The 22,639-nt window shown below is 38.6% G+C and overlaps 1 protein-coding gene across 13 annotated transcripts in view; it reads right to left on the bottom strand.

Moving 5' to 3' along the window:
• sgms1b (sphingomyelin synthase 1b) overlaps positions 1-22,639 on the bottom strand; it is a 92,783-nt gene that overhangs the window by 28,213 nt on the left and 41,931 nt on the right. For 8 of the 13 annotated variants that reach the window (XM_052027351.1, XM_052027353.1, XM_052027354.1 and 5 more), the window contains one exon: positions 15,610-15,675. The gene's annotated coding sequence lies outside the window, so the exon portion shown is untranslated. Of the gene's footprint in view, positions 1-14,563; positions 14,771-15,609; positions 15,676-22,639 lie in introns of all 13 variants that reach the window. The other 5 variants (XM_052027357.1, XM_052027362.1, XM_052027358.1 and 2 more) reach the window with 1 other exon arrangement.

The raw sequence follows: 22,639 nt of genomic DNA, 5'->3' as shown, positions 1-22,639 counted from the left end.
GATAAACAGTTAAACAAATTGTGTCCCGCTCAATGAAAATGAGGCAGGAATTCCCATATAAATTTGTTAACTGGGTGGCAAGATGCAACAAATCACCATCACTTCAAATCACAATAGCAATGCTATTTCATGCAAACAGACTTCTACATAACTGACAATTTGTACAGGAAGAATTAACTTCAAAGAAAGTTACTGAGAAAGACAAGTCACTTCACAATTTAACCATGCATCTACTTTATCACTCTGCAGCTCAGCATATCCATACTAATAACTACAGGGTAAATCTAATGCTAATGTAATTGAAAAATCATTGAACGCCAATGATACATTAAACCCAGCTTCAGTTATTGGAGATCTTCTGTTACTTCATGGGTTTCAGTGGAAATGATTCAACTGAATCTATAACAATATCCATACTGAGTTTGCATTGCTGGCATGTTAAACTGACTTTCATCCAACGAAGCACTAATATCTGCCTTGCAGCTGCATTATTACGCAAGAACTTTACAGCACAAATACAATGCTTATGGCCTTTGCCCTTTTTCCTGTAAATGTCATTACAGTCTGTTTATAGATAATGCAACAATTTCTTCATCTTTAACTGGTGTTCTTCAGAAATAACAAACAAAACTGGAGTTTTGCCAAAAGCAAAACAGGACTTGCCAATAACTTCTTCCATTGCCTTTCCACAAAAGGAATTTAGTTTATAAAGAACATTTCAAACAGAGCCTCAAAACAATTTCACAGGGGTGCCCTAATACTGAGCAAACCCAATCCTTTCACAAGTTCACCCTAGCTGAAGTCAATTCTCAAAATTAGACAATGGGATATTCTGAAAGGCCTTAAAAATAAAAATAGATGTGGCAAAGCAAGCTAATGAAGAGACCAGGAGACTTCAACTAAACAGATAAATAGCTAACTTCAAGCATTTGATGCCCATTTGCTTTGAACAGAGCTATCAATTCATAAGATTGCACTAAGAAAAATCATTCAGACAAATTCATATCCATTAACAGTAGTTTCTTGGCTAAGATCTCTGGTTTTGATGTACCATTCAAAAGCATGCAAACTGAAGAGTTCTAAATTTAGCACTGAAGGAAACCAAAAAAGATCAAAAGCAAATTGCAAGTTACTTTGCTTTAGCACCATATAAAAGATAAAGCTGCAGATATCAAGATGCAAACTTTATGGATGTACACCACTTCTCATCTCAAAACTGCTTTGTTCTATACTTTAGCCTTCTAATCCAATCAAAATATTTAGATGTTGCCATAATAATGACTTTTTATACAACTATGGCAACTTCAACATTTTCTGTGGGCTTTGACAGAATTGGTCAGTCTTTGACAAGATGCTTGCAGAAATGCAGTAACATTTCCTTATAGAGCAACATAGTATAATTATTGTTTTGCACAATACTCATCTTACAAACAAAACGTTGAGAGGCTCGAGTAAAAGGATTAACAAAATCCCATTGCCAATTAATAAGCTTTCATGTTCAGTAAACAATGGAAATGTTTCTTTGAAGCCAGGGGTTGAAGTGAGAAATCATGATCAGGATTAAGAAAATATAAGATCCAATACCACACACAACCAGCAATTAAAAAAAAACCTGAAGTATATTTGAAATATGTTCAACAACTGCATTTTGGTAAAATACATGGAAATTTTAAGAACTTACTGGAATATGCAAAGAAATTGAACAAGTCAAATTTAGCATTCAAATACCAAAATATTCAGAAATGTATTTCATTTGTTTATGGGGATAAAATAAATGACAATTTCACATAAGACAACATCACTTTATTTTTCATGAAAATAACTGGTCTTCTCCAGCAAAAATATGAAAATAACAAACTCAGTTCAGTAAAAAGATAGAATGAAATTTGGCAATGTTTATGGGTGATTTTGTTCAATGGCTAATACACAGCTATCTGAAGTGACTGAATTCACAGCTGGATATTAGCCATTTAAACAAATCACCAATGAACACTGGTAAATTTCATTCCATTTTTTCCTTTAAACAAAACTCTGATCAATCAATTCAGGCACCTGACTGAAGTGACTAAAACTGCCTGCAAGACATTTAACCAAATAACTTTTCCATGTTCAGAGATTCTGTTGATCCTTTTGCACCAATTTTATTGATTTAAATGTCTATTGTCATTTCCCCTTATATCTGAACAAGTGGTACAAACCCAAATTTTTTTTTAAACTGGTACATGGTGACAGTTTGTTTTCAAATTAACTGGCTATGTGCTAGTGAGCATATTTCTTAAACCAGTCTGTCTGGTGAATAGATCCCTCTAGTGCAGTTCCAGGGTTTAAATGCATGAGTGGAACTCGCAGGAAATACAGTAACTATACTACCCTTGTCCTTCTCTATAGGAGACTTTGCATTTGGGAACTGCTGACAAAGCAGACTCAAGTTGCAGTAAATTCTGCAAACTCGGGACTCTTCAAGTATATGTGGCATTACTCGCGGACAGAAGATTCATAAGATATCTCTTTACGCAGATGACCTGTTACTTTATATTTCTAATCCGGAGGAATCTATCCCCGCAGTACTCTCATTACTAGATCAGTTTAGTGTTTTTTCCGGCTATCGATTGAATTTTAATAAGAGCGAACTTTCCATTAAATAAGCAAACCCCAATTTACAGGCAATTACCTTTTAGATTGGTAACTATTTTATGTATTTAGGTGTTAAAATTACCAAGAAACACAAGGACTTATTTAAAGCTAATCTATTGCCTTTAATTGACCATGTTAAAGGATTATTTACTAAATGGTCCCTGTTGTCTTTATCATTGGTAGGCAGAATTAATGCTGTTAAGATCAATATTTTACCAAAATTTTTATATTTATTTCAAGCGATTCCAACTTTCGTCCTGAAATTTTATTTGACACTATTGATTCTAAAATTCTTTCATATATTTGGCAGAATAAAAACCCTAGGTTAAGTAAGAAATATTTGCAAAAACTAAAAAAGGATGGTGGTATGGCCCTGCCTAACTTTATATTATTGGGCAATTAATATCAGATATTTAATTTTTTGGATACAAGATTCAAACATAATTCAATGTCCCAAATGGGTACACCTTGAGCACCAATCAGTACTCGGATTTTCATTAGTTTATTTTAGGAGCATCACTCCCTTTTGCACTTACCAAATTAACTAAACATATGATTAACCAATTGTTAAACATACAATACGAATATGGTTTCAATTTCGTAAATTTTTTGGATTGAATAAATTTAACTTGTCAAGTCCCATTCAATCTAATTTTTTCTTTCATCCATCCAGAGTTGACTCAGCTTTTTCTATATGGAAAAGGAAGGGAATAGTATATTTTCATGATTTATTCATTGATAACTGTTTTTCATCTTTTGAACAACTGTCTAACATACAATTTGTCTAGATCACACTTTGATATTTGCAGATTAGAAATTTTTTTTAAAAGCTATTATACCCTCTTTTCCCACACCTTACAAAACTGAAATTAGGGAAAAAATTTGAAGTCTTAATCCTTATCAGAAGGGCTTGATAGCAATAATCTATGATTTAATTATAAAATACATCCAGAATCACTGGACAAAATTAAGAATGAATGGGAAAGCGAACTCCAGACATCTTTACCTACAGAGACATGGAAGAAAATTCTTCATTTCGTTAATACATCTTCAATGTGTGCCAGGCACTCTTTGATACAGTTTAAGGTAGTTCACAGGACCCATAAGTCAAAAGATAAGCTAGCCCGTTTTTAATCACCATATAAATCCTATATGTGACAGATGTAAATCAAATGTGGCTTCTTTGACACACGTTTTGGTCCTGTCCTCTTTTGGAAAAATATTGGAAAGACATTTTTAACATTGTCTCAAATGTATTGAATATTGATTTACAACCTCACCCTATCACTGCAATTTGTGGATTACCAAGGATAGAGTCTGGCCATTTATCTGCTTCCGCTAACCGTATGATTGCCTTTGTTACATTAATGGCCAAACGATCCATTTTGCTTAAGTGGAAGGATCCAATACCCCCTACTACTTTTCAATGGTTCTCTCAAACTATATCATATTTAAACTTGGAAAAAATTTGGAGTGGTACTGTTGATCCTTCACTTAAGTTTGAAGATATTTGGAGTCCATTTATTCAATATTTTCACATATAGATCCCCTTTCAATAACTTTCCAATTTAGAGGAACAGAGTTGATGACATAATACTGCTCTGTTTCTACAGAGAAATTTCAGTCCAGTCTTTTTTTTTGAAATTTTTCTGTTTAGTTTACTTTGATATATTGTTTACAATTTCTTATTGATTTGGGGATTTTTTTCTCTTTTTTATATAATAAATTTTTCTTTCCTTTTTTATATTATATTCATTTACTAAGAGATCATGGGATCTACAGATTTTTATATTTTATTGTTCTTTATGATCTATGCCATGATTGTTCTCCTGATCTCTTTGTCTTACATGTACAAACATTGATGTTATATATTAATCTGTATTAATTTGAAAACTAATAAAAAGATTGAAAAAGAAATACTGCAAACTCAGATTGCCAGTGGTGGAGGTAGCGAATGTTCAGAGTTGCAAGTGGGATGCCCAAATGTGGGCTGCTTTGTCCTGTATAATATTAATGGAATGGCGAATGCCTCATTTGGACAGGACCTATTCCCAAAAAAAGTTAAAAGTAATCCTATTCAATTGAAGCATGATGTACTAGACTGGATAACTAACACTGGGTGTGTGCAATGACTTAGTTTATGGAATGGGTAACACTTACTTTCAGTTCCAACTACAACCATTTGTTAAATTGCTCAATGGTCACATGCTTTCTCCCAGCACATTGGTAATACTTCTCACGTGTAAAAATGTTTCCTGTTAAAGTACATTCATAGTGCATCATGTGGTCACACTGTCACTCTGCATAGTACAGAAGAAATTTTTCTATATCTGCTCTATCCTGAAGATAACTTCAGCCATACTTAAGCTTTTATATATCAGGACAGGAGTTAGAGGTTGTTAATGAAATATTAATGAAGTTTTACAGTAGATAGCTTTAAATATACTGTATCATCTGATTTTGCATTCAGTGCCTTTGGGAAACACAAAGCAACTTTACAATTAGCTCTATCATTTAACTTCCAAAACACACTCATGACAGGAGTATGAAACCAAAGGGCAAATTTAAATTCTGACAGATGAAAGGTTGGAGCTTATCCACCACTCACCCATTTTTACCTGCATGAAATCCTAGCTATTTGCCTGTACTTCAAACTTTAAGATCCAGTACCTGTTACAGAATCCTCAACAAAAACAACATGGAATAGAGACAGCTAACCAATCACAACCAATATCTAATGAAAACCTTGCAGTTCTACCACATCTAATTGAGAATGGTGGTAACTATTAAATATCTGATTGAAGGAGGAAACTTTAACATCCCCATCCTTAATGGTTAGGCATAGCATGAAATGCCAAATTGATAATCCACATTTCCTCCCAAAATCCCCACCATGAGAAGCCAGTTCTCAGTCAATTTCATCTGTGGTCCATGGCAGTGTAGCGGATAGTGTAACACTATTACAGTGCCAGTGACCCGGGTTCAATTCCAGCCACTGTCTAAGGAGTTTGTACATTCTCCCAGTGTCTGCATGGGTTTCCTCCAGGTGCTCTGGTTTCCTCACACATTCCAAAAGACATACTGGTTAGGAAGTTATGGGCGTTTCCATGTTGGTGCCAAAAATGTGGCAACACTTGCGGGCTGCCCCCAGAACACTACGCAAAAGATGCATTTCACTGTGTGCTTCAATGTACATGTGACTAAAGATATCTTATCTGATAAGACAGCCGAGGGCTCTGAATTTAACAAAGGCTACAGAATCAAAAAACATTCTAACCAGAGACCTAAAGACTTGCATTCCAGAACTCACTGCACATCAGTGTTTCACTACAAGTACAATCCTGGCATCTATACCACAATGTGGAAAAACTGTACCGTTACATTCTCTCCTCAAAAAGACCAATCCAAGCTATTTAATTTAACCCAGTTTGTTCTCAAAGTGACAGATGTTGTTATTAAGAGTTCCTTCAAGCAGCACTTACTAACCAATAAATCTACTCACTGATGCCCAGTTTGGGTTTTGCCAGGATCACTCAGCTCCATGGCAAGAGTCCTCAAGGCAGAACTTAATTCAGTGCAACACCAAGGCAATCTAGTGAAACTGAAGTCAATAGGCAAAGGGAGAATACTCCAGTGGTTGGAGTCATACATTATGAGGGAGATAGCTATGATAGTCAGGGTTTGTCATCCTAGCTGTAATACATCACTGCAGGAGTTCCTCAGGGATCTTCAGCTGTTTAGCAGACCTTCATTCCATCATGATCAGAGAACAGGAAGTTTGAAGATTGCACAAATGTTCTGTTGCACTGGCTGCTCCTTACCCAATGAAGCAATTCACAACCTCACACAAAGATTTATCAACCAGTGCCCAAAAGTCATCTAAGTGTAAAGTAACAGTTGGACCACAAAATTGCCAGGCAAATGACCATCTCCAACGAGAGAAAATCTAACCACTTACCCTTGACAGCATTAGCATTGTCAAAACCCCCACGAATAATCTAGGAAGGGCACCCTGGCCCTTCCGTTCAGAGGCACGGAATCCTGTGGCAAACAAGTCAGGAACATGATAAACGTTCTCCATGCATGGGAATGCTGAGAAAACTTGAGCAGCACGATACCATCTGGGAGAAAGCATCCTATCACCTCATTTATTCCTTTTACTGCTTTGTGCACCATCTACAAAATGCTTTGCAGACTCAGGTCACTCTGACAGGACCTCTCAAATCCATGACCTTTGCCAACAAGGACAAGGGCAGCAGGGCATGGGAATACCACCATCTGCAGGCTTCCTTCCAGTATGCACATCATCCCAAGACAGAAATATATTGTAGGTCCTTCATTGCTTCCTGGTCCAAATCTTGGAACTCCCTACCCAACAGCACTGAGAGTACCTTCACTAGAAAGACCGTATTGGTTCAAGGTGGCAGCTCATCACCTCTGCAAGGACAATTAGGGATGTGCAATAAATGCTGGCCTTGCTAACAGCACTCAGACTCTGAAAATAAATTTTAAAACATTGCATGTTACAAATGGCCCATCTCTTAAAAGTGGTCGATCACCTCAGAAACCTATGCAAAACAAACAGGAGGTACCAATTCAATTTTCAAACCACTTCTGATTTAGAACAAATTACAGTGGAGCAAAATTAAAATGCACTCAAAATCACTCAGCTAGTCAAGTGTCCTTCTTACACTACTATCTGCCATATACAATGTATTCCAGAAAATTCCATGGCATACTTTAAATACTTCTTGTACCTTACATTGCATATATGCACAAACATTGCATCTTACAAATATCCTTATAAACAGTCAAATGGAGGAGAATTTATAGTTGTAACAGCATACATACCATGGCCTTAAGTCATGAGCTCTCTTACAAAGCACCAGCCAAGTTTAGTCACAGGGCAGTGTACATCTTGCCACATTGCTTTGATGCTTCCCAGGAGGCCATCCTCTTCCATAAATAGAAGCAATAGTGAATTTACAATCACCTGAGGCTTGATAGTCACCTAATCAGAATTATTTCTGTTGCCATTCACTTTCTCCAAAGATTTCAAACCCAACTTTGAAGTTAATATTGCTCAGGTCTAGTTAAGCCTTTGGAAGCTGAAACAATCTTGCAGATGTGATTCCAACAACCATCCACCCCTGGTGTTGTGTGAAATCCCATTTTTACAAGTTACATAATGTGTACATTTCAACAATTCCTGAGGTGCACTCAATAAAAGAAATAAGTCTTCTGCACTCACTTTTTAAAAAAAATAATTGCTTTAACGCAACTTGAGCCTCATCCTGCCCATCCTTCAAGAATATTAAAAGACTCCTTTGTTCAGATCCTGTAACTATCAATTCCTGTGCAGTCCAAAAATCTATCTGAACCTTAGTCAGAGCCAGATTACTATGGCACAGAAACAGGCCCTTCAGTCCATCTAATCCATGCTGACCCAATTTCAGCCAAGTCCCATTTACCTGCATCCATACCATATCCCTCCAAACCCCTCCCATCTATGCATCTACCCAAACCTCTCCAATGTTACTATTGAACCCACATCTGCCACTTCTGCTGGCAGCTCATTCCACACTTGCACCACCCTGAGTGAAGATCCCGCTCAGATTCCCCTTAAATATTTCACCCTTCACCCTAAACCCATGACCTCTAGTTCTAGTCTCACCCAACCAGAGGGGAAAAGCCTGCATGCATTCACCCTATCTCTACCCCTCATTTTGTATACCTCTAATAAGATCTCCCCTCATTCTCTTGCACTCCAGGGAATAAATTCCTAACCTATTCAACCTTTTGCTATAACTTAGGTCCTCAAGTCCCAGCAACATGTTTGTAAATTTTCTCTGCACTTTCAAGCTTATTGACATCTTCCCTGTAGGTAGGTGACCAGAATTCAGCCTAACCAACATCATAGAGTACTACAGCACAGAAGCAGGCCCTTTGGCCCATCTAGTCCATGCCACCTGATCATCTGCCTAGTCCCATCGACCTGCACCTGGACCATATCCCTCCAAACCCCTCCCATCCACGTACCTGTCCAAACCTCTCTTAAATCTACTAACTTCCACTGGCAGCTCATTCCACATTTGCACCACTGAGTGAATAAGTTTCCCCTCAGATTCCCCTTAAATATTTCACCTTTCACCCTAAACCTCTGTCCTCTAGTTAGTCTCACCCAACCGTAGGGGAAAAAGCTTGCATGTGTTCACCCCGGCTATACCCCTTATAATTTTGTATACCTCTAAGAGTGAGGAAGGAATATAGTATTTACACCTTACACAATTTCAATGTAACATCCAACTCCTGATTTATGAAGGTCAATACTAAAAGCTCTCTCTACCACCCTATCGGTGATGCCACTTTCAAGGAACTATGAACCTGTATTCCCACATTCCTGTTCTACCACACACCTCAGAGCCCTACCATTCACAGTTCAAGTTCTACCCTGGTTTGTCCTCCCAAAGTGCAACACCTCACACTTGTCTGCATTAAATTCCATCTGCCATTCTTCAGCCCATTTTCCTAGCTAGTCAAGATCACACTGCAAGCTTTGGTAGCCTTCCTCGCTATCCACTACGCCCCCAATATTGGCGTCATCTGCAAATTTGCTGATCCAGTTTACCACATCATCTGAATCATTCATATAGATAATAACAGACCCAGTACCAACCCCTGCAGCACACCACTAGTCACAGGCCTCCAATCCAAGAGACAACCATCTACTTTCAATCTCTGGCTTCTCCCACTAAGCCAAAGTTGAATCCAATTGGCAACTTCATCCTAAATGACAAGTGACTTGACCATCTGGACCAGCCTCCTATGTGGGACTTTGTCAAAGGCCTTGTTAAAGTCCATGTAGGACAAGTGCACCACCTTTCCCCCAGACCTTCTTGGTAGCTTACTCTAAAAACTCTTTGATTGGTTAGACGTGACCTACCACGCTCAAAGCCACGTTGACTATCCCTAATTAGGCCCTGTCTATCCAAATACTTGCATCTCGTCCCTTACAATACCTTCCAATAATTTACCCATAACTGACATCAGGCTCACTAGCCTACAATTTCCTGGCTTGTTCTTAGAGTATTTCTTGAACAATGGTACATGAGCTATCCTCCAGTCTTCTGGTATCTCACCTATGGCCAAGGACATTTTAAATATCTCTGCCAGGGCCCCTGTAATTCTGCACTAGCCTCCCAAAAGGTCTGAGGGGACAGCTTATCAGGAGATTTATCCACCTTAATTTGCCTCAAGACAGCCAGCACCTCCTCTTCCATAATCCAGATACGATCCATGACTTCATTACTCTCTTGCCTCACTTCTATAGTCTGTGTCTGTCTCCAGAGTAAATATGGATTCAAAAAAATTAAAAGATCTTCCCCCATCTCTCAGTTCCATGCATAGATGACCATGCTGATATTCAAGATGACCAATTTTGTCCCTTGCTACCCTTTTGCTCTTAATATAGCTATAGAAACCCTTGACATTCTCTTTCACCTTGTCTGCCAGAGCAACCTCATGTCCTCTTTTTGCCCTCCTGACTTCTCTCTTAAGTGTTCTCTTACATTTCTTATACTCCTCAAGCACCTCATTTGACCTTAACTGCCTTTACCCGATATGCACCACTTTCTTTCTTTACCAGGGCCTTAATATCCCTCGATAACCAAGGTTCCCTAAACCTATTAGCCTTGCCTTTTATTCTAATGGGAACTTACAGTTTCTGTACTCTCAATAGTTCACTTTTGAAAGCCTCCCACTTACCAAGCATCTTTACCAAAAAACAACCTATCCCAATCCACACCTACCTGATCCCTTCCAATACCATCAAAATTGGCCTTACTCCAATTTATAATCTCAACCAGAGGACCAGTCCTATCCTTCTCCATAATTATCTTTAAACTAATGGAATCATGATCACTAGATCTGAAGTGTTCCCCTATACACACTTATCACCTGCCCTATCTCATTCCCCAAGTGGAGATCCCATATTGTGCTCTCTCAAGTTGGGGCCTCTATATATTAAGGAAACTTTCCTGAACATATTTCCTCAAATATATTTAATGGGAACTCCAAATATTCACAATCCAAGAAATTTCTCATCTCAGTCGTAAATGGGCAAATCCTTCATCCAAAACCATACTACCCAGTTCTGGACTTAAGAAGAAATACCTCAACATCAACTATCCTGATAAGCTCTCTCAAAATATTTCAAGCTTCAATACAATCACCACTCATTTGTCTAAATTCTGGAGTGCATCAGCCCAATTTTCCAAATCATTTCTAAAACAAATCTCTTCAGTCAAGGAATTCAGTAAGCAAATCAATCCTTCAAATGCTACATCAACATCCTCTTGAAATAGAGGAAGGATCCTTCAGTAAATACACTACTCATTTACCTTGACTGAGTAATGACAAAAAAGGCCCTCTCTTTTTCAAATTAAAGTAGAAGTAAAGAAGCATTTTTGAAAATGACCCAATATACAAAATTTGGAGAATGGGTCCAACAATCAGCTATGGGGATTACAATGGTGCAGATCTTCTTCTGCTGCAAGATCACCAATTTCCAGCTTTTAGACCATAGGTCATGGGCAATTTGAACATCTATGCATTTCAAAAGACACAAACATTGGACCTTACTGCTTTTTGAACATCCCAGATGTACCTGTCTACTAAAAAGGTCAGCTCCCAGCATACCACAGTACAGTAGAGGGCTGCTTACAAATGTAAGTGGCTGTTTGAGGAAGAAATTCTAATGAAAGTTGTGAATGTTAGGACTTCCTATTAAATATAGTTAAGGTTCAGGCAGATTTTTAAGCTGTGCTGGAATTGGTCAAGGAAGTGGAGTCTTAATATTCCTGATGAATGACAGGCAGGAAGAGGTAACTTTGCCAGGTGAGACTCCATCATGTTTCCAAATTCCATTGAAATTCATTGTTTGTCTTTGACATGCACAAATATTGGAAGACACCCATGAACAATAACAAAATTTAACTTTAAGAATTTTAAACTCCAAAACCCCACTCCTGTTTATAAGTAAATACACAAACTGCCAGAACAAAGATCTTGCTGTTCTCCTGGCAACCATTTCCTCCCATTGGTTTCAAAATGAGTCTATGTACTTGTGCAAAGTTTTAACATTACAGACTCAGCAGACTGACTTCCCAACCCAATAATTGGAAGTCTACAGAAGTCCACCCTACTCCAATGGACTCCATAAGGAGTCCACTGCTGTAGTGCAAGGGCAACTGATAACACAGAAGATGGGGTGCTGCTGGCTTAAGTCCATGCCTGTGCTGGATTTCAAAAGGAGAATGTCAAGTCTAAAGTCAGCACTGGCCCTCAGACAGAAGATCTACCCCATTAAGTAGATGAAGATGTAATATGCACTGTTGTAAAATTTATGGATAAAGGCCAAATGAAAGTCCACATCATTAATAGAATTATGCTGCAGCACAGGTTTGTGCTGGTTACCAAGTTATCTTAATGACATTCTATATTGAATCTTATAGTCACTTACAACAGTGACTCTACTTTGATCATTCTCAGATTTTGACTGTAACTCTATTACGTAACATTCAACAGAATGCACTTAGTCATGATAAACCTGAAACAAGGCAAATTTCACATGGTGTTTAACCTAGTTAAAACTAGGGCATTTCAAGATAATCACTAAATAACCTATTAATGATGTTTGATTTGGGTAGAGTGCTTAAACCCAACCTCAGCAGAGTTTACACAGCTGCAACTAAGGCTTCTCTTTCACCCACATGCACTTCAGGAAACCACACAGCACTGGCATAGTAAGTTCTATTTTGATTCAGTGCCAAATTTTTATTCTACATCTCGTTTGAGGCTAGAAGCAATTCATGCCTCATTTACATGCATTTAACTTGTACCAGAGCATTAAAATAAGCATCTTGTTTAATCATGCTCAGTAAAGTCAATCACCAAATTAAAATTGAAAACTGCAGCACCAATGATCAAGAGAAAACACAAGTATGAATAGATCATACAAGCAAAAGCTCAAGATTGCATGCAATAGAAATACCAATATAGCAGAATACAACTAAAAATTATTTGGAGTAGAAAAACTACAGATACTAAGAAGTCCTCAACAAAAATCAGAAACTGCTGGAAATACTCAGATCGGGCAGCATCCATAGAGAAAGTCAACATTTCAGGTAACATTTCAGAACAGCAATTTAAGTTGTGGAATGGGGAGGGACGAGAGAACAAAAGTGAACATTTATAATCAAATGTAAATGAAACTCAAGGTAACCACTTTAAATACACTAGTACCCCACAGAGTTCTGACACATTTTTAGAGTTCTTGGTCCTGGAATCTTGACATTAGTGGCTATGTACCCCACTGCACTTAAAAACATCTCAGGTAGTGTACTGCTGTGCCAGGAATATAGTGCCAACCCCTGCCCTCCAATGGCACTTCTGCAGCATTGAAATAGTGATCTTGTTGCCACGTCTCAGCATGGAATGAACCACTAAGGAAATATGCAGAGTCTGTCTATAAAGGCTTGGGGAATGGGTGCACTGCCTAGTATAGATTTGTGGGGTGCATGGCTACATCATGGCTGGCACAATGAGGCCATATCCTGAGACTGGGTGGCCTGCTGGATATGGAAGCCATCTCCCCCCTCCTCCCAGCCTAAACTATAGTGACAATCTCAAAGGCCAGCAACCATCATTGAGCTTGTTACCATAAAAAAAATGTGCTGATGACAGCTGTGCAGTCAGGCAAAGAAAATAGCTTCCATCACATTCAACAAGAGGTGAAGAAAGGAAAAAAAAAAATCAGGGCAATCTGTCAAAACTCATCCCTGCAACAGCCTGCATTCACCATGCTAGACAATGAGCAGTTCATTTCTGTGCTGAGCAGCTACACCACTCCCCTAGCTCACCCAACACCAGTCCTCAGGCAGCCACTGCTTCACTTCAAACCAAGCCACATGGTGATGAGCTCACTTAACCATTTCATTCATGGAGTGCCAGCGGAGGACTGAGCCTTCAACCAGGGTCATGGCACAGCAGTGGGGAGGATAGGAGCTCACATCAGGTTCCCAGCACAATACCATCATAGGTCACACATCCGTATACATATAATGACCATTTGTTCAGATTCTACCATGATACTCATTTCTGGAAATGCATCCTAAGCATTAAGTGAGGTATCACAATATCAGCAGTTAGAGACAGATGCACAGGAAAAAATTGAAACAGATACCCAGCAAGGTCCGGAGATAAAAAGCTGGTTACCTGAAAATCTTAAATTCAATATTGATTCCCGAGGGTTGCAAAAAATGCCAAAGGGAAATGATCTTACATTGGGCTTTGTTGAAGCAGTGTAGGAGGCCAAAATAGAAGTCAAAGTGGGAGTGGGATGGAGAATTACTGATGGCAACTAGAAGCACAGGACTACTCTAGCAGCCTGAATGAAGTTCTTTGCAAAGGGGTAACCTAATGTGGAGGGAGCCACATTGAGAACATCCAATGCAATACACTAAATTGCAAATGAAATGCAGCTTCACTTATAAAGACTGCATCCCTGCTAGGTGGGACAGGAAAAGATGCAAGGGCAGGTATTGCATCTCTGATGGAAGGAATGGCCTCTTGCGAACAGAGGGGATGGGAAGAGATGTCTAGTGGTGAAATTGCAGTGAAGGTGACAGAAATTAAAGGATGGCCTGTTGAATATGGAGATTGGTTGGCAGAACATGAGGACAAGGGGAACTCTGTCTTTATGCTAAGAGAAAGGGTTGAAAGCAGAAATGCAAGAAAGATAACATGGTTGAGAACTCTTAATTATGATCAAGGGGAAGCCACTTTTAAGGAAAAGAGTAGACATCACAACAGCACTGGTGTGGAAAGCCTTAGCCAGATAGAACAGAGAAACTGGGAAAATACAACTCACTTTTCTAGTTCTGATGAAGGCCCATTGAGCTAAAAGGTCGGTGTTCTCTCCATGGATGCTGCCTCACCTGTTGAGTTCTTCCAGCATTTTCTGTTTTAGTTATTACATTTTATAGTAATTTGCATTCTGAACTTGTGATCTGAAACAATTTTATCTACTTCGGTCATGGAGCTTTGACCAAATAAATTATCCAAGATGAGATACCAGCTGCAGATATTAGAAAGAAACAGTCAAATGCCAGCACAACACAAATTCATCACATCTGTAATTCCCTGTTCCTTCACAGGGTGAGCAGTTTTGTAGTTGTCTTCAGCATACTTCAGGTATTTATAAACTATCCTCACTCTAAAAACAACCCTAAAGTCACATTGCATTGCATGAAATGTAACAATTTCTAATGGAATGCCTAGCCATACTACTAATAAACCTCTATGCACATTTAGTAATTTTCAGGGTCATTCTCTGATTATTTCTAATTCAAACATTTATGCAAGTGCAGTTTGCAGCCTGATTTTTATTTCTCTCCCAAAGAATGGCAATTTACTTTGTTAACTTCATGATTCGCTGCACGAAAATTCATTGCTTTGCTCGTGATACCTCTTTATATGTCAGCCCTGCCATCTAGTAGCAAGAACCTTCTTCCTAGACAGCACACAATACTTGAGATATGGTCTCACCAAGGCCCTGTACAATTAAAGTTATCCCTTCCACTGTATTCAATTCCACTATGAAGGCCAACATGACATTTGCCTTTGTAACCACCTGCTGCAGCTGAGCATCCATACTCGAGCATAGAAAATTAGACTTAATCCCTGCCCTAAATTATCGATCTCCTATCCTGTAACCACGCCTCCTACTTCCCGATCTGCCAGCCTGTGGAAATAGTCTCCAAGCATCTAACCTCTTAATCCTTCTCAAGTCTTGAACAACTCACTGCTTACTTTCAGCTAACCATCATCTTAAATCAAACAGCAGGAATCTTTCAATTTAGAATTGCAACAATGGGCTTAGAAACAGAAAATGTGTGATTAAGTATTTAAACCTACCGACTTGACTTGTCACTCTTCAAGAGTATTGCAAAACCAGATGATTAAGGCTCAGGCAAGAAGTTTCTGTAAAACAAAAGGTTTTCAATCAGTATGTGAACTGAACAAGGTATTAAACCAAACCAAAATTTTTGCAAGAATTTGTACGAGGTGGAAAAGTTGTTAAATTCTTTCACAGTCCAACTTTCCCACAGTATAAAAATCTCAACTTCTGCCCTGCCAATTCTTTGATATGGATTCAACAAATGTTGCCTTAACCAACCTACACTTTGCACAGCTAAATTACCACAAAGCAAAATAATTAGCTAGCATGGTTAATGGCAAAAATCATGCTAAATTAGTATCTCTACTAACTCTCATGCAAGTAACTATGGACCCAAATGAACCTTTGAATTTAAAGTTACTATTTTTTCCCCTTTTACTGCACTGGCAATGAGGTTTACATTTTGCTCTGTGCAAATGAACTGCTATGTTCTCATAACAGTGCCCAAAAACACCAACCACAAAGCATTCAGTCTTAAACTCAAGATCTTAAAAGAGGTGATAATAAGTTCTCTCTATAACATGAATACAGTTTTTGCAGACTTTTTGCACTAAGCTTGCAATGAAATTAGTGATTGTGTGCTCAAACTACACCTTACACAAGAACAAAAATTGAACTGCAAGGACGACAATCCACCTGGCCAGTCCTATCATGCATCCACCAGTACCTTTCCAATTATCCTGAATTTCTCTTCTCTAACTACACGCCCCAGCCTCTATGGTCACTCCAAACAGATCAGATTGAAAAGCAATTACTCTAAATTTCCGATCATAACACTAATAGAAATTGATATGACTAGGCTTCCATTAGCATTGGAATCAGAAAGCTTGGACCATTATATCTAAATTAGGTATTGAACTTCTGGCTAATTTTGAGCCTTGTCTTCATGTTCTTTAAGAACTTTGATAATCTTACAAACTGAACCCCATGATTCTGTTTTTGAACATCTCCCAAGAGCTCCTGAACTAATATTCTGTGGCTATTTAAACTTTTCATGGTTCAAACATCTTAAGCAAATTATCAGTTTGAAAGCCAATTTCCACATGATAACTGAATGTCCTTCCTATAAGGTAGAAGGATAGAATGAAGCACCATATTCTGGTTCTGGCTATCCCTTGCACCCTCAAGACTTAGCACCTGTGCTCCTTCCTTTTGACTATACATAATTACAAAATCCAATTAGCTTTCCTTAAATGCTTTACTCCAATTTGCTTTCACTTGCAGTCAATTACCCACCAAAACCTTTATAGCTTAGAGCCATTTATTTCATTTACTTATACCTTTCTCGGGCCCATACAATACGCAATTGATCTTCCAAATTACCTAGATCCCTTTAATGAAGCAGACTAAATAATATTGTTTGATTTGCCCTAACCTTACTTTATATAAATGTATTTATATTTGTTTTTGGTTCCTAGGTTCAAAATGCTTCTGCACACTACAAACAGTAATAGCTCCAGCACCAATCCGCATGACAGTCTACTAATGACACTTCTCTGGTCAAGTGAAATTTCAATCTAGATGCTGATCCTATTCCCAATCTAATTTGCTGTTAACCACATTCAATGTGTGCTTAAACCTTACTAAATATGCTCCTTCCAAAGAAAACCAAAATTTAATATTCCTCAAAAATCACCAACATAACTCATTCAATATACAGTAGCTATCCAATATGAAACATTACAAATTTCACTAGCCATTTCCATAAATAACTACATAGAGTTGATGCACTGCCCTGCTCTCATTTAATTTTGCAAGTCCAGTAATTACTTCATCCAAGATGTACTGGTTTTTTTACCTTCCCATTTCACCTTATTATTTCCACCCCCCCACCCCCGCCACCAGTTCCAAATTAACAAACAGTAGTTGTGAATGGTTGTTTCTTGGGCAGGAGTAAAGTGTACAGTGACATTCCCCAGGGATCAGTCCTAAGAGCATTGCTTTTCTTAATACATTTTGTTCATGATTTTCAACTTTGCAGATGGCAAAAATGAAGGCACAGTGAGCTGTGAGAACGATAAGTCTTCAAGACAGCAAAAGGCTTGTGGAATGGGTGGCCGATAAAATGTAATACTGAGAAAGATGGTGTGTTGCATTTGGTAGGAAAGAAGAGAACAATACAAACTAGAAGGCACAATTCTTAAAGGGGTATATATATGCAGTTCATTTAAATAGGCAACAAGCTGAAAAGTGGTTAATAAGCATAGAGGATCCTGAGTTTTATAAATAGGAGTACAAGGAGTAAGGTATTCAAGATGAAATTTTATACAACACTGGTTGGGCCACAATTGGAGTATTGCATGTAGGCATGCTGCCAAAGGAAAGATTTGAAGACAAGAGACTTAACAAAATAATTCCCTTTGAGCTCTCGGCCATTCTGTGATGTTGATCTGGGATGCTAATTTTCATGAGAAACCAAAGAGACTATGGAGGTAGGGCAAGGATGCTCAACTATTACAACTTAAAGGAGCAACTGACGATAAAAATCACCCATTTCAACCTGATGTCTGAATTACATCAGGACGGCTGTGGCAGACATCTCAAAGTTTCTTATCCTTGGCTCTCATCTGATGCCAAGCCTGGGGTACCAGAAGTTATTCTGAACTGAGGAAAGTTTTTCCTCTGGCACTATCTGCAATTTCAAAGAGCTCTTTAAAAAAGTTGTTGCAGGCACAATGGATGCACTGGATTTCTTGATTACCATCCCTGTCCCAGGGCCCCTTCCATTTTTTGTAAAATAGACAGGTATGCATTCATAAAATTGACAGATTCTCAGGTAAAACTGACTGAGGATAGGTTTTCTGTTTTGAGGTATTGACTGGGAGGAATTGTGTCCAGCTTCCTGACCTCAAACAGGAAAGGTTTGGCCCCAAAACCTCTTTATAAAACAGTTCTATGTAACAATTCTATGTACTTTGTATGTAATTTCAGAATGGCCAAAATTTTAGAATTTCAAACATGCTAATTGGCAGACCCCGTATATTCTTAATCTTTTAAACTTATTTCATGTAAAGTCTATGGGTAGAGAAGATCTAGGGTCTTCAACTGTTTCCACCCCATGGCTCAAGAACAGCTCTTTGAATGGCAGTCTGCATTCCATCCATGTGGACTTAAAAGGACATGATCTTCACCATGGGTCAACTCATAACATCAGTGCAGACCAAGGTCAAGCAAGGCTGTGTCATTAGGCCAACATTTCTCTCAACTTTTCTTACCACAATTCTGTGCCTTGCCTCCAAAATACTTCCCACTGGAGTGAAGCAGATTTACAAGACAAATAGAGAATTGCTCAACATACATCACCTCTACTACAGAACCAAGGTCACCCTAACCTCAACCATCAAACTGCACCATGGAAACAACACTTGCACAGGCATACAAAGGCCAAAATCCAAGTCATCAACAACTTGCTCACTGAAGTATGACAGGAGAGGTGCATGAATAAGTATGATATCTGCAAAACAAAGTCCTCACCAAACATTGCCACCCTCTGACAATAACAGGTCTACAAAGAGATTCCAGAAAATGTGAACAGCTCCCTACATCTTAGAAGATACCTTTATGTAGACAAACATAAATGAAATTCCCCATCACCTCCAATGCCACCTAAGTCTTTGGCTGCCTAAGGAAAAAGTGTTTTCAGAGACTGCTTGAAAAAGTATAACATCTCAACCAAATTTTAGGAAGCCCTGTTCCATGACTACTTAAAATAGAGCAGCATTGGAGAAGGAATTGAGAACTTCAAGCTCATTCAATGGAAGCACTTCATTGAATGAATGCCCAGCACTCCAGCTACCCATCAAGCACCTCCTGCGCCAACTGTGGCAGAGTCCAAGGGTGCAACATTGACTTCATCAGCCACCTCAGAAACCACGAAGGAATTTACTGCCCAAGAAAGTGGATGCATCACACCTGAAATAACATAAGCAGTTCCGAACACTATGCCTGAGGAAGGACATTTTGGCATTGTAGGAAGGGCAACATGGATTTGCCTGAAGGATATCTGGACTCCAAAAGTTAAATTACAAGGAAAAATACAAACCAATCTTGCAGTCCCAGGAATTTAGAAGGTCAAGGTATAATTTGGTAGGTTTTAAAAGATAATTAGAGGCACCCATACGGTAGACAGAAACCATTTCTGCTGATTAGGCAGGCAAGGACCAAGAAACCACCAAAAAATTAGAATCAGGCTTATCAAAAATCAAATTAAGAAGCACTTTTATTTAAAAAAGGGCTGTATGAATTTGAATTCTCAGATGCAAATTGAAATTGGTGCTAGGTTATTTGTTAAATTATCTTGTATTTAAAATTAAGCTTTTGATAGATGTGGAAAGACATTGCAGTTATTAAGTATAGGATGGTCCATTTTTAAGAGATGGGGTATAAGTGAAAAAGAATGAATGGTTAGGAAACAAATCACAGCTTTCCTTCTCTCAACTCTTTTAGAAGGATCACCAAATGAGGTATCTTGATTGAAGAATAGAAGAAATCATACTGTTCAGTATTATAGACCTCCAAATAGTCCAAGGAAATTGAACAGATTTGTAGGTAATTTTTGACAACTGTAAAAGCACTAAGACAATAATAGTTAACCATTTCAATTACCCTCTAATATTAACTGGAATAGAGTCAAAGCAAGTCAGAGAGCACAGCATTCAGGAGAACTACGTTTCAGCCAGCATATAGGAGTCGTAGGGGTGGAGCTGAATTTCTGGATTTAGTTCTAGTGAAGCTGGAAGGAGTATCACTGGGAGAACACTTGAGATAATTAGATTTGAGGTAGTTATAGAAAATTATAAAATAGATTCTAAATTAGGGCAATGTCTATTTTATGAGGCTAAAAAGCAATTTAGCTAATATGGACTGGAAAAGGCTTCTTGAAGCAATACAAGCCTTACAAGCTCCCTCATAACAGAAGTTCTCCCATGGCAAGTTACACATTTGCGGTTATAAAATTATGACAGGAATTAAGTGTGATTTACAGGCCATATAGATAGGAAGGCTTGAAGTTTTCAATATTCATCTGCTGTCACATGAATTTTATATTTAGCATTCAAAAAGTGTAGATTTCCTATATCTCAAGAGTTAATCTCGTCATAATCATGGAAACAAAGCAGCCACTTGACCCTTCAAGCTTGTTCTAATCAATATGAACATGGCTGATCCATTATCTTGATACCAAATGCCTGCTCCCCAACCCAAAAGATTTCTTGTGTTGTAGTCAATTTACTTAGATGTAATCAACTTGGCTTCCACAATTTTGTGGTAGAGAATACCACAGGTTCAATACCCTGTGAATTTCTAATCTCAGTTCAAAATCTTATCCCATATACTCAGACTGAAACTTGGTTCTACAATTCTCAGCCCAAGGAAACATTACCCCTGCATTTAGTCTGTCCAACCATGTCAGAATTTTGTATTTTTCAATTAAATCTCATTCTTCTAAAGTACAATGAATAGTATCCTCGCCAACCCAACCTCTACAGTCTCTCCATTCCAAGAATTAATCTGGTGAACCTTTGTCAAACTCCCTCTATGGCAAATACACCTAATGCAGATCAAAATTGCACATAATGCCTAGTCTCACCAAGGCCCTGTAACCTGGTACAGGGGACCACCAGGTTACAGAAAACCTAAGGGAAATCAGACTTTGCACAGTCTCCCATGAATTAAGCACTTAAAGAAGGGAAGATAATAGAAATGTAAACATATTCAGGAGTTTTGGAACAGAGGTAGCAAATAGTTCATTTAAAAGACAACCAGTCTTAAAAACATAAGAAACCTTCCCACGTTATCAAACAGATACATTGCCTTTAAGAATGCAGCTGCCAGTTCACAACAGTAGACCGAAGAGCGAGTTTCTCTCTCATCAAATTTTATCTGAGGATGCTCTTGTAAAATTTTCTAACATTACCAACATAATATGTGATGTTGATTGGTAATGCATAGCAAAATAGGAACAAAAGAGACCTAACCTATTGTGATTGAAATGTGCAGGAAACCAGAATACAGACCCTGGAGAAAGATTCAAAAGGACAGTTTTTCCCTGATCAACCCCTACAGCAAAAAGACAACCAGCCGGGTGTTTGCTGCGGACTCTGAGGCTGATCTACAGCAATGGATGGAGGCTCTCTGGCAGCACTTCTGTGATATGAGTGAGTTGGCAGAGCGTGGTGCCAAAAACTACCGATTGTGGTTCCCACATAAAAACATTCAAATGCTGTTCCCTTGACTGTCCAGTGATGCACCTCTCTCATCTGGTCAGTCACCTAATAGTGGAGCTTGAATACCATTCATTTTCTGCCCACCTTGGTGTTGGTAGTTGTGTGGTTTAAACAAAAATCAAGGCTAATGTTAGGAAATAGCTCGGGGATTGTAGTCCTGTCTCACATCAGTAGGCCATGGACCTTACTCCAGACACCCGAGCATGTAAATGTGGCTGAAACTCCACTGTGCTAGAACAGGTATAGGTAAATATTTTATTCTTTTGGGCTGTAAAGTTTGCTGAGAATATGTGCCACTGTAGTGACCCAGCCTGCAACAATGCAATCACTTTACCCAGAGAACGGGCTGCAGCTGGGGCCACCAATCTCTAATTCCATCTCTCCCAGCACCTTGTGGAGTTGTCAAAGATCAGTGCTTTTAAGTGACAAGGAATGGTGCTATTTTCAAATTTGTACTTTGATGCACCCCTCCCCAATACCAGTGAATTGTTTGCAGAAAGTGCCTCTTTTGGTTAGGCAGTCCTGATTGGTAGTTTCTGCAGATTACACACAAGCTCACATTCCAGCCCCTCACTCATGCCAGTACCACATGTCTGACTGCAGAATAGCCATTTACTGCTTCATGTCTGTTGTGAAATATGACCAACATCATCAGGGTGGTGCCATTATGCATCCAGTTCCATTTTCTTATCTACCAAAACCTAGACCTGAAGAGGGATAAACTCAAAACTACTCATCAGAAGCAATATTCCAGTGAGTGCTG

This window comes from Pristis pectinata, chromosome 12 (assembly GCF_009764475.1).
Source record: "Pristis pectinata isolate sPriPec2 chromosome 12, sPriPec2.1.pri, whole genome shotgun sequence".
NCBI classification, from domain to species: domain Eukaryota; kingdom Metazoa; phylum Chordata; class Chondrichthyes; order Rhinopristiformes; family Pristidae; genus Pristis; species Pristis pectinata.
The sequence above is the reverse complement of the archived record's forward strand: the minus strand, read 5'-3'. Positions and strand labels throughout refer to the sequence as shown.